The sequence below is a fragment of the Rhagoletis zephyria genome, unplaced genomic scaffold (genome assembly GCF_001687245.7).
Source record: "Rhagoletis zephyria isolate East Lansing unplaced genomic scaffold, Rhagoletis_zephyria_1.1 Rzeph_scaffold_00887, whole genome shotgun sequence".
NCBI classification, from domain to species: domain Eukaryota; kingdom Metazoa; phylum Arthropoda; class Insecta; order Diptera; family Tephritidae; genus Rhagoletis; species Rhagoletis zephyria.
Window position 1 is genome coordinate 96,514 of NW_016157971.1, and position 12,935 is coordinate 109,448.

Genomic DNA, 12,935 nt, shown 5'->3' on the forward strand with positions numbered 1-12,935 from the left:
TAAAAACCGAAATAAAGCATACATGCACAGTTTCGGTAGAAACCGAAATAATGTCTAAATGCACAGTTTCCATATGCGCAATTTCGGTGCCCCTCAGAAAGTGCTCCAATCAATCTTAAGTGTTAAGTGGAAAAAAAATACCTGAAATAATAAAGCTAAAATACATATATCAAAAATTCAAAATTTTAAATCTTTTAATTTCCTAAGGAAAAGGGTATATTTTGTTAAATTAATTTCGCCCCAATGCGAAACAATGCTAATCTAAGAAAAAAGCTACCTACGTACCAAATTTTAAGCAAATCGGACCATAAATACGATTTCTTCGATTGGATCGGTTCCTAGTCCAATTCCCGGAAAAAGGATCCTATATGCTAATCTAGGAAAAAAGCTACCTACGCACCAAATTTTAAGCAAATCGGACCATAACACGATTTTTTCGAATAGAATCCACTTCCCGGAAAAAAGGATCCTATATGCTAATCTAGGAAAAAAGCTACCTACGTCCCAAATTTTAAGCAAATCGGACCATGAATACGATTTTTTTGGAATAGATCGGTCCCTGGTCCACTTCTCGAAAAAATGATCTCATATGCTAATCCAGGCAATAAGCTACCTACGTACCGAATTTTGAGCAAATCTGACCATAAAAACGATTTTTTCGGATAGATAGGTCCCTGGTCCACTTCCTGGGAAAAAAGGATCCTATATGATAATCTAAGAAAAAAGCTACCTACGTACCAAATTTTAAGCAAATCGGATCATAAATACGATTTTTTCGAATAGATCGGGCCCTGGTATACTTCTCGGAAAAAAGGATCGTATATGCTAATCCAGGCAAAAAGCTACCTACATATCGAATTTTAAGCAAATCGGACCATAATAAGACTTTTTCCAATAGATCGGTCCCTGGTCCAACTACCGGAAAAAAGTGGTGAGCAAGGCCGAGGCCGAAAAGAGCCACATGCAAATTCTAAATTCTACAAAGAGCCAAAAAAAAGCAACAAAAATTAAAGACATTACATTTATTATTATTCTAATGCACGTACGATAGATATTAAAGAAAATTCAAAAGATCCCTGGCCAAATTTTCAAAATCTGGTTTTACGTCAGTTAAAGCCGTTCGTAACAGTCTGGTTAAATGTTGGTTAATCAATTGTGAACGGTAATTTGACTTTACGAATTTCATTGTAGACTACAACTCACAGTTATACGTTGTACCAAAAATTTAAAATATACGGCACGCAGCTGTTTTCAACAGCAGATATTTTTAATCTGGTACATGTTGCCGGAATTCAAGCAGTGGCAATGCTTTATGTTGCATTTCCAGTGTCTTATCTTTTTTTCATTCTAAAAACACCAACTCTTTTTCGCTTTTCTTAAAAAGGAGTATTTCGGATATTGTAAATTCATCCTAAATTATGTTACATAGAAAACGGTTTGTGAAGTATGCAAACGTACATTTAAATAATTTCAAATCGGCAAATCTTTTTTCAAAATCTGCTGTAAATCATGTAGTTTTGCGGCATAGGGGTATAATTTATCCTCTATGACATGTGCAATATTTTTTTCTAGCCTTGGAAAATGATGAAATATTCTTTTTTGAGATCATGTATAAAAAGACGTAGTTTAGCTTCAAAACTTAAAATAATTTGCGACAAATTAAAAGCATTTTTTTTCTCCTTGTAGAAACGAATTCAAGTTTTGCAAATGTTCCATCCAGCCCTGGCAGATGTACAGCTTTTTCCGTATGGTACGGATTTGCAGGGCTGAAAATGGTTGTACGAATTCAACGTACGGATTTTTAGCTTTCCGTCAAGATGTACGGATATTTGTACGGATTTTCGAAGCGTCTTTTTCATATTGTAAAAATTTTCCTTCTTTATACATATCTCTAGGGTTCTTATAGTTCCTGAACCTTCCATTTTTTTTGACTATTTATTCACCCGATTTTAAAAATCAAACATGAGAAGAGATTTATAGGCCTTTAAAATTATGTATATCAATCTAGTGGTAGACTTCGATTGTTGGGAAGTTTTGTTGCGTAAAATCTAAAGAAACCCCCAATTTTCTTTATTCCCACTTTAACCATCGCTTCAAACATTATACTGTTACTCGGTAGGGTCGAAAATCTACCTGAAAAGTTTTGTTGCATGTATGTACATAAACTAAGAAACCACTGCTTCTTAAAAAGTTCTAGTCAGAAAAATAATAAAGTTGTCTGCGAAGCAATCAATAAATAGGACTAGTGGAAATATGTGCTGTTTTACTTGATGTTATTAAAAGTCCGATTCCTGTGTTCATCTAAGTACAAACGATTAATTTTTATTTTTTCTCGCCAAACAAATTTGAGCTTACGGATTTTTCACCCACCACTTTTTGTCCGTGTGCGGATTTTATACTCTAAACGTCTGGCAACCCTGGTTCCATCATATCGGTAAAGAACATTAAGTCAGAGAGCCAATTTTCATTCTCCAATAGCGGGCAATGTTCCGATCTCAATTTGCGTATGTGTATATAAAAATAATAAAACAAAGTAAGTGCGCCTGGACCACACTGGAGAAGTGAAACTTACGTTACATATTTAGTCTCATAACCAATATACAAATGTCCATACATACATCTGCTTTTGCTTAGGGTTATTTTTTTCCATCTATATGTATATGTATCCCTACATCTACCCTGTTTTTTCTAATTACATTTATTTTATTCCGTTTTCATTTATCTTCTTTTTTATCTTTGTCGATAACAAAATCGATAGTAACATCAATCAAAATATCGACAACAAAACCGATAAAAATGTCGATACCAAATTCGATAAAAATATCGATAGAAAAATCGATAACAAAATCGATAGTAACATCAATCAAAATATCGACAACAAAACCGATAAAAATGTCGATACCAAATTCGATAAAAATATCGATAGAAAAATCGATAACAAAATCGATAGTAACATCAATCAAAATATCGACAACAAAACCGATAAAAATGTCGATACCAAATTCGATAAAAATATCGATAGAAAAATCGATAACAAAATCGATAGTAAAATTGATAACAAAAACGATAGCAAAATCGATAAAAATATCTATAAGATCACCTATAACAAAATCGATAAAAATATCGATAGCAAAATCGATAACAAAATCGATAAATATCGATAACGAAATCGATAAATATCGACGACAAAATCGATAAATATCGATAACAAAATCGATAAATATCGATAACTATACATATAGATATCGATAACAAAATCGATAAATATCGATAAGAAAATCGACAAATATCGACAAAAAAGTCTATAAATATCAATGGAAAAATCAGTAAATATCGGTAACAAAATCGTCTAATATCGATAACAAAATCGACTAATATCAATAAGAAAATCGATAAAAAATATCGCTAACAAAATAGTTAAAAATATCGATTACAAAATCCCGAAAATATCGATAGCAAAATTGATAACAATACCGATAAAAATTTCGATTATTTTATCGATGTCTGAAGAATCCCGAAAATCTCTAAAATCCCAAAATAGTTCCCAGATTGAGTCTCTGTGTCTCTCTCTATATCCTTTCCTCTTTAATTACCTTTATTTTAATCTTTTATTACTTTTATTTATTATTTACTTTTATCGGTATCCTCATCCTCATCTTTGTTTTTACTTTTATGTTTCTCATTTTCTTCATCAATATANTGTCTCTCTCTATATCCTTTCCTCTTTAATTACCTTTATTTTAATCTTTTATTACTTTTATTTATTATTTACTTTTATCGGTATCCTCATCCTCATCTTTGTTTTTACTTTTATGTTTCTCATTTTCTTCATCAATATAATATAAGTAAAGTGTTTAAATTTACCTTGGTCTTCGTTTTTACCTTTATCTTTACACATCTTTGTTTTTGTTTTTTTTTGTTTTTATTTTTACCTTTGCCTTTAGAANAAAAAAAAAAAATAACAAAAACAAATAACAGCCAAAATGTTCGTTAATGATTCCGGTATTATACCGAACAATTAAAAAAAAATTCAAATCAGTTCAGGTGTTCTCGAGTTTTGAGGCCTCGTACAAACGAACACAACTTTTTATATATCGTCACTGAAATGCAAAAAGTCGCAACTTATAAAAAATTCAAAATTAATTTTTTGATTGCTATGATGGATTTCATCAAATTACAGTGGGAAGTTGTTTATCGTTTTATGAAAATAAATAAATAAAATTAGTCACGACTTTTTCCATTTCAGTGGCGATGTTGTTACGTTATTTTGCATTTCAGGTGACGATATACTCTTTATACATAGATGTCCAATGTGTGCTTGCGATTTTAATCTTTGACCACAACAAAAATTACATTTTACATTCGTGGATGAACTTTGAGTTTCTCNTTTCAGTGGCGATGTTGTTACGTTATTTTGCATTTCAGGTGACGATATACTCTTTATACATANCTTTATCTATGTACGTACTCACCTTTACTTTCATTCTTGTGTTGGTATTTCTAAGTGTATATGCATACACACAAGAAGTACTTAATTCAGCCCCAACCATTTCNTACTTTTACAATTCCTTTGAGTAATTGAAAAAACTAAAGTACTCTTCCAATTCCAGGTAATGGAATTAANATTTCCGTTGCATCATTTCCGTGTGCAATTTCCGCTGAATTTGCCAAGTTACTCCCAACCAACCAACCGCCGCTAAAGAAGTTTCAGTTCAGTAAAAAAAAATAAAAACAACACAATGTAAAATAATGTCTAGTAAAGAAATACATATGTGTTTTAAAAGTAAAAAGAGCCAAAATGCNAATTACAGTTCCTTGTAATTTGTAATTGGAAGTAATTTAATTCCTAAAGGAATCATTACGACCCAGCTCTGCTTCGGCCAGATAATTTTGGTAGGGTTGAAATCTGCACAAAAAATTCTATCGAGTCACAGTTTTGGTTTTTTCATAGCTCGATTGTTGATATTGTACACTTATGTGCATGGAAAAACCTCGCACTGCTATTTCTGATAAAATCCTGCAGTACGGGAACAGGCTAACTGTCGGCAAGTTGGTTGTAGGTTTGGATTATCAAAGGCACAAACCAAATTCGGTCAAAGAAAAGGGTTGCATTCGCTTTAACTCCAAAAGTGGTGTTTGAGGCGAGTTAAACGTAGGGTTGCCAGATTTTTTTTGCACGAAATCAGTTCTTTAGACTTTTTCATGCTATAAAAATCAGTACTTTTCAGCACACTTTTATTCAAAGCAAAATTATGAATGTAAGTAACAGAAAATACTTTAAATGCTAGAATTATTGTTTTTAACAATATTTTGTTATGTAAAAAAAAATAAATAAATAGCCAAAGAATTCTTTACATTTCAGTTTTAAATTACTTTTAATTCTGAGTTCACTTTCCACAATTTTTATTAGAAGTCAGCTTCTCTCTTTGCTAGTGATATGCTGAGTCAATACTTTTAAGTATTGATCGATATTTGGTACCGATTTAAAAAGTATCCAATACTCTCGATACCCGGTACCAAAATATTTAGGTTTCGCATAAAAGCGCACATAGGCCAAAAATATGGAAAGAACGGTTCAGGGGAGACTCGCCTATCAAAACCCGAATATAGGAGCCAATAGAGCTTTTAATACTGATTCAAATGAAATATGTATACATATTTGTCGGTTCGAGGCCATAATGCAGAGAAACTCTTACTTGTTTGAAGCATTTTTGTTCCAGATGAAGCGGACGATATCATTTTTGTAGGCCTAGAAGCAGATTCTGTAACCAGTTAGCGACAATTTTCGAATCGGTATCGGTTTTGTTGACGTATGATATGAATTTTTTTTACGTCACTTGAAATGCATATAATGGGGAAGGTTTAATGTAAAGAATCGGTATCGGGTACCGAAAAGGAAGTATTGTATACCGTATTTTTTTTTTAAGTATTGGGTACCGATAATTCAGCATATTACTACTCTTTGCGCCAGGAAGCAATTTTTATACATACATACTTAGAATCAGTGATGGAAAAGTAGGTACTTTGATTCCTAGAGGCACTTTTGGCACAATTCATCCTGTTTTGGCACAATCATAAAATGCATAAATTTTGAGTAAAATGCCACCATATAAAAAAAAATCACATACCACATTGTAGATTAAAAATACAAAAAGTGAAAATTAAATGCACTAAAAAATTAAAATAAGGGCCTTGAGAAATATTTACAAACCGCTGAAAAACCGCAGTACGAAAAATATGTTTGCGCAACAACAAGCTTTTAATTCAGAATTTTTTTAAAGATTCTAAGTTTGCAGTTTTATAGTACATTAAATAAAAGTGCAAGTTTCTGCAATAACCCTATGAGTTTTGTTATTTTTTTTCTGACGGTGCCATACATTTTCATCCATTAAACAATTTTCAAACACACTTTACAGTAAAACCCGATTAAGTACCGCACGAAAAATATCAGCTTTTTAAGGTACTTAGGCGGGTTGGGTACTTAAAAGAACCCGCTTAAGTACCTCGATGCGGGTACTTAACTTACTTTTACTTTTTGTTAAATTAAATAAATATGTGAATCCTTGAATAAAACATAAACATTTAATGAAGTATACGTATTTATTTAAGATTTTTCAATTAAAATACAGTTCATTCCTTAACAAATACCCTGTAAACCTAAGCTTAAGATTTTATAGAACACTTAAAGAAAAAAATTCATGAAAATTTAAACGTTTTTTTCTCAGATGTGTTTTTTGAGTATATAGCTTTATAGCCCATTCAATTTTAGTGGAATAATGTGCAAGTTTCAAGTGGCTAAAAATTACCGGCGATTTTTTATAATTTTTTGCCGAAGGTGTGTAACCACTGCCACTGAGATTCAAAAATGGGGTACGAAAAATTGAGGTACTTAGGCGGGTTGGGTAAGCGGGGAGGTACTTAAGAGAGGGATTTTCTTCAGATTACATTCACATTGCCCAAAAATGTTGGAATGTTGGTTACTTAAGCGGGTTAGGTATTTAAGCGGGGGTACTTAAGCGGGTTTCAATGTAAAAATTCTGAATTCAAAGTTTGTTTTTGCGAAAACCTGTTGAATTTTTATAATTTTTGTACAAAGTTTGTAATGCCGAGTTTTGTACATACATTGTGTTTATTAAATTATGAATAAGACTTTTATATAAAATCAATCGAAAAATAATCAATGAACAGAATAGGCGAAACTGGTCAAAATGCCTCACTGCCATTATTTCGCATATAGGTGCATACATATAGTATGTGTACGGTGACCATCCGTCCTTTATTTTAAAGGACAGTCCTTTATTTTAACCCCCTGTCCTTTATAATTTTTTTCAAAATAAAGGACGCCTTTTGTCCTTTATTTCTTAAACTGTCCTTTAAATTGGCTCCGCATGTTTCAGAGGTAAATTTTTAAACGCAGAATATGAAAAATAAAAATTTCCCTTATAAAATATAATGAAAACTTTCGCCAGCTTCTTTCGCACCCCACTTAAGGGTTTTTTATTGAATCGGTAATCTTTGAACAATCTATAAAGCACAGGGAAAGTTGTGCCCAGGATCGTGTTGCACGCTGAGTTTCCAGTTCCACTGAAATAGAATAATAAACCCCCTGCTGCACAGTGGTTCAAACCTGGCATTCATTCACCTCATTTTTCGCTTCATTTGATTATTTATTTTTTATGAAAGCTTACAATATTTGCAAAAGACCAGTTGAACCTGATTTCTGAATTTTAATTTGATTATGTTAAATTTTTAGTGCAAAATGTAAAAAAGCAGCAGTTTGAAGAAAATATATTCTCCTGTTCCAGTTAATAAATATTACATAACAAAGGCTAGTTGAAAACAATTGTATGGTTCTCCCAAAACAAAAAAAAATAAACGAAAAAATTTTGAAATGTTATAAAAAATGTTCACCAAAATAAATAGTTTTTAAGTTTTTAGTAAAAATTGGAGGAAAAATGAAGGCTCCAGTGGATTATGAACATTGAATTCCAATTTTGAACCACTGTGTGCTGGCTTCGTCGTACAGTATGAATTATGGTAAACGCATTTTGGTAGCAAAGGATGGCGAAGTCCTTGAAAAAGATTTGGCTGCATTTTTCGCTACAGCAGGGGAACTTATACAATTAAATAATATAATTAACTGGTAAATATTTGACTTAAATTACGATATGGGCAAGGTACTTTTATCATACAAGTTGTATGTACGTATTTCCAAATCATTTTGAAAAAAATGTCCTTTATTTTACGTTGGTTAATATGGTCACCGTAAGTATGTGTGCAAAAATGTCATAATATTTCCCTTCCGTAATTGGAATTCTGTGTAATTTGACTATGAATTTATGTATATGTCTAAGGAATGATTCATATAAGTGATTTACTGTAATAATTTAGTTAATTAATAATTATTATATTACTTCAGTGTATTTTAAAAATATCATTTCTAAAAATATATTGTTCTTAAAATGCCTTAAAAAATTTAATTTTGTGGCACTTTCATCTTCGTTTCGGAACTATTTTTGAAGACCATTTGGCACATTTTGAAATTTTGAAATTCCATCCCTGCTAAGGATCCCCTCAGGTTGCTTCGTTCGAGTGTAGTATTGAAAAAAACAAAATTAAATATTATTTCAAACTGTGGAGACATACCACATACCATAAGACTTCATCCATATTTACTCATGGCATAAATTACTAATAGCTCTAGGCTAATAGCTCAGTTATGCATACAGTGAACCCCGCTGTACTGTACTGATAAAATCAGTGCGTCTGGCAACCGTAGGTAAACGAAAATTATTTGTATGGCAAACTCCGACCGTTTAACTCCAAAATGGCCCATAAACTCGAGTTAATGGCTCAACGTGAAAATAGTATTAGAGTTGACTTGACTTGACTTAAAAAAACAACTTCATTTAGAAACTTGGAGAACTATAGATTTTGTATATCTAATGTCGAATTTCCACTAAGCATTGAAATGACAAAAATTATATGCCATTAAAAAAATGCCATGTGGAAATGAACTTAATGACAATTTGTTTCACGTAATGACACGAATATGTTTTAATGCCCAGCTTTGTCATTTTTGCCATTTAATGCCTAGTGCATGGATGCTGGATGCATAAGTTGAATTTCGAAGTGCAAAGAGAGCCATGTGATAATTATGCTGCCATTTAGTTTTTTAATAAAATCCCTACAAATAAGCCACGCAAATACAATTTTTTGTATAAATGTATTTCATTTGGCAATTGAAAAACCAACTTTCAAATAAAGACAGAAAATTAAATAAAAACAGCCACAATTTGATACGCGTAAATACATTAATTTTAATAGTAATTTTGTTTAAATTTTGGTGTAAAAACAAATTAAACGTTTACAATGTTACGTGTACAAATATATTGCTGAGAATCAAAACAAAGAGAAAGGGTAATAGGTGGCACGCTGAGTAATTGCGTCTAAGTTTCTAGGTAAATCAAGTCAAGTCTAAGTCTTGCATAACCCAGTTTTAAGAATCCGTAAGTATAACGTTTCCATCAGTGCCAGATTTTGAGAAAAGCGAGGTAAAAGTGTCGAAAAATTGAATTTTTTCCAATATTTAAGAAGCTATAACAAAGAAACAAAGGTGACAGAACCTTGCACTTTGGCTTAAATTAAAGCTAGAAATCCTGACTACTACCTCTAAAAATACCATCCCTGCACCTTGACCTGATAATCACTTATAGAAAATCGCGTTTTTGCAGTATTTGAGAAGCTGCAGCAAAGTAACAAAAGGTGATAGACCATTCTACTTGCGCTTAAGTTAAAGCAGAACTCTCGACCTCTATCTCTGAAAATACCATCCCTGCACCTTGACCTGATAGGCGCTTATAATCATGTATTAAACAATACAAATACTGGAAAGTTGTGCGCTATTGAAAACAAATGAAAAAAATCAAAATCAGGTTTTTCTGTTCAATAAATGACTATAAGTGACCATCAGATCACGGTGCAGGATGGTATTTTCAGGGATTGTAGTCGAAAGCTCAAGCCTTAATTTAAGCCTAAGTGGAAGGTTCTATCCCCTTTTCTTTAATTGCGGTAGGTACTCAAACTTCCCCAAAATCAGTTTTTCCTCTTCATTAAATGACAATAAGTGAACATCAGGTCAAGGTGCAGGGATGGTATTTTCAAGCTTTCGTTTAAGCCTAAGTGAAAGGTTCGAAAGGTGTTTTCTAGAGCTTCTCAAATATTGCAAAAAACGCGATTTTTTGACACTTTGACCTCATTTTTCTCTAAATCTGGAACTGATGGATACTTTGTTCTTAAGGATACTTAATCAGCACTAAAAAGCCTAACAAAAACAGCTTTAACATTTGCTAAACCAAAATTTTTTTCCATTTTTATTGGCCTGTATAATTTAGTAATTCAAGTGCGTTCTGAAATATTAGCTTCAAAAGATGTGTCCAATAAATGTCAAATGCTGTTCGCACTAAGCCAATCAAACGAAGTTCATGTACACAAAATATTATGTCGGCAAGTGTGGTTTTGTGCGAATGCCTTTAACCGTGTGCCAGTGTAGCTTTTGCCTATCTTTTGATTCCAAAAAAAAAAGAAAAAACATTTCAATCATTTCATAAGTCTAGGACCAGTTGAGTTCGAAGGACATTTGGAGGTTTAAGAAGGCACTTCCGAGAAAAAAAATTTCAAGCAAAAGTTACGTATTTTTATCCTCGGAATCAGAATCTGTAGTAAACACATGTACATATGTCTAATTTAAAAAAAATGGACTCCCGGTCAGTCTAACGCACTTGCGATTAAAACCGGAAGTCGGTCTACCATCAATCTGGTAGGTAAAATTTTAGCGTTCTTCAATAAAAAACATTTCCCTGCATTTTATAGGGGGTGGACGGGTGGTCTAGGACACCCTGTATATTTTCATTTCTTACATTGTCAAAAGTTATATAAATATGTATCGATTCTTTAAATCCCATAGTTATCAGGCAGGGACCGAAAATAACCGTTGTTTTTTTTGCGAGTTAAACTTGGCCAAATATTTTTTACTCCGAAACCGCTTATCCAAATTAAAAGTTTGGTATCAAATGAAAGAGGACTAAAATAGCTTTAAGCCTGAAATGTCTAAACGAGGAAAGCCACCTATTGAAAAATATTTCAATAAAAAAATTGTCATATTATTACCACAGAACAAACCTTGGATTAGGTATATGAATTTCTTTTATATTAAATAATTAAAAAAACAAATCCAAATAGAGGTGGTAACCTTCGTTCTTTATTTGTTTAAAAGCTATTTCACTCCTCTTTCATATGATACCAAATTTGTTTAATTTGGATAAGCGGTTTGTTTGTTATCCGGAAAGGAGTTTTATTTCGAAACGAAAAATATTTCGCCAAGTTTTACTCCTAAAAAAACTGTTATTTTCGGTCCCTGATATCCGGTATAGATACTTTATTTCGATAGTACTCCCTGGGTTCGTTTCATCCTTGTGTTGAACGGCTGTATTAAAGGTTTTGTTTATGGAGGATTAACTGATTGAAAACAATACAGTTTTATTAGCCGTAATCGATTCGCCACTTCTCTGCTCGCTAACTGTTGGCGAATCGATGACGGCTATGATTTTACAACACTCTCGCTTAATATAAAATAAACTGGAAACCTGTTTCATTCTATGGGCTTATCGAACAGTCCTATTTGCATATAAATTTGAAAGTACTTTGTCTAATTTTAGCTCAATTTGGGCCCTGGTCATTTGGACCGCAACATGGATTCGCACGACTTACAAGATGGAATTTGGAAAGGCCACCAGAACGTTTACAAAATGGAGATGTAGAAGCTATATTCTCTTTGATGGACAATGAATTCACACGATCTATGTGGAATTATCAGTAAGAGTTAAAATTCAGTAAGAAATTAAGCTTAAGAAATACTTCATTAACTGAAAAAGGTTTATTTATGTACATTAGGGTGGTCATTGAAATCAAATGAGCGATTTTTTTTAGTCTCACCCCTTCACTCGGTAAACCACGGTCACAGATATCAAAGTTCAGATTCCTCTATAGAGACTAAACAAATTAAAACTAATTTTTTGCCAACTCATACCTTAAATCGATACTACCGTAGTCGAAGATATCACATATAAACGTTGGTCTCGATTGGAGTCGGTTAAGACGTGTCGCAATGGTGTCCAAGGCTAGATGCTCCATGGAAACTCAAAAAACTAAAAAAAACTTTTCATTTAATACCCAAAATCGATACTACTAAAGTCAAAGATATCACATAAAAATTCTGATCCCGATTGGAGTCGGTTACGACGTCTTGATATGGTAATCTGAATTTTGACCCCTGTGCGCCACGCCCTAACCGAGTCCAATCGGGGCCAAGATTTATATGTGATATCTTCGACTATAGTAGTATTGACGTAGGGGTTGAGGCTTAGGAAATGTGATGTAAAAATTGGCTTCCTACATTTAAGGACCATGTTTCCTTGAAGGAATGTTCTAATCGAATTTGTAGACATATCGATGATCCTATGCAATAACGACACAATCCAAATTCAAAATATTAAAACTCTTGCTACTGTTAAGAGTTTCATATCTCTAATATTTGTCTAATCTATGTATAATCCTTGCTACTTACTTAAGGGATCCTTTAGTAAGAACAAGAGGTAGATTAGACAAGGATTAGAGATTTAAGACACTTAACAGTAGTAAGATTTTTAATTTTTTGAATTTTGGATTGTGTCGTTATTGCAGAGGACCATCGATATGTATTTATTTACTATGAAAATATTTCAGAAATGAAAAAAAATAATTATTAGTATCATGGTTGCCAAAATTGGTGAATTTCGACCAAAATTGCTAACTTTTAAACTATTTGGTAACTTGGTTACTTTTGCAACCAAACATCTATTTGCATTACTAGAAAGAAATGAATTATTTTTAATATT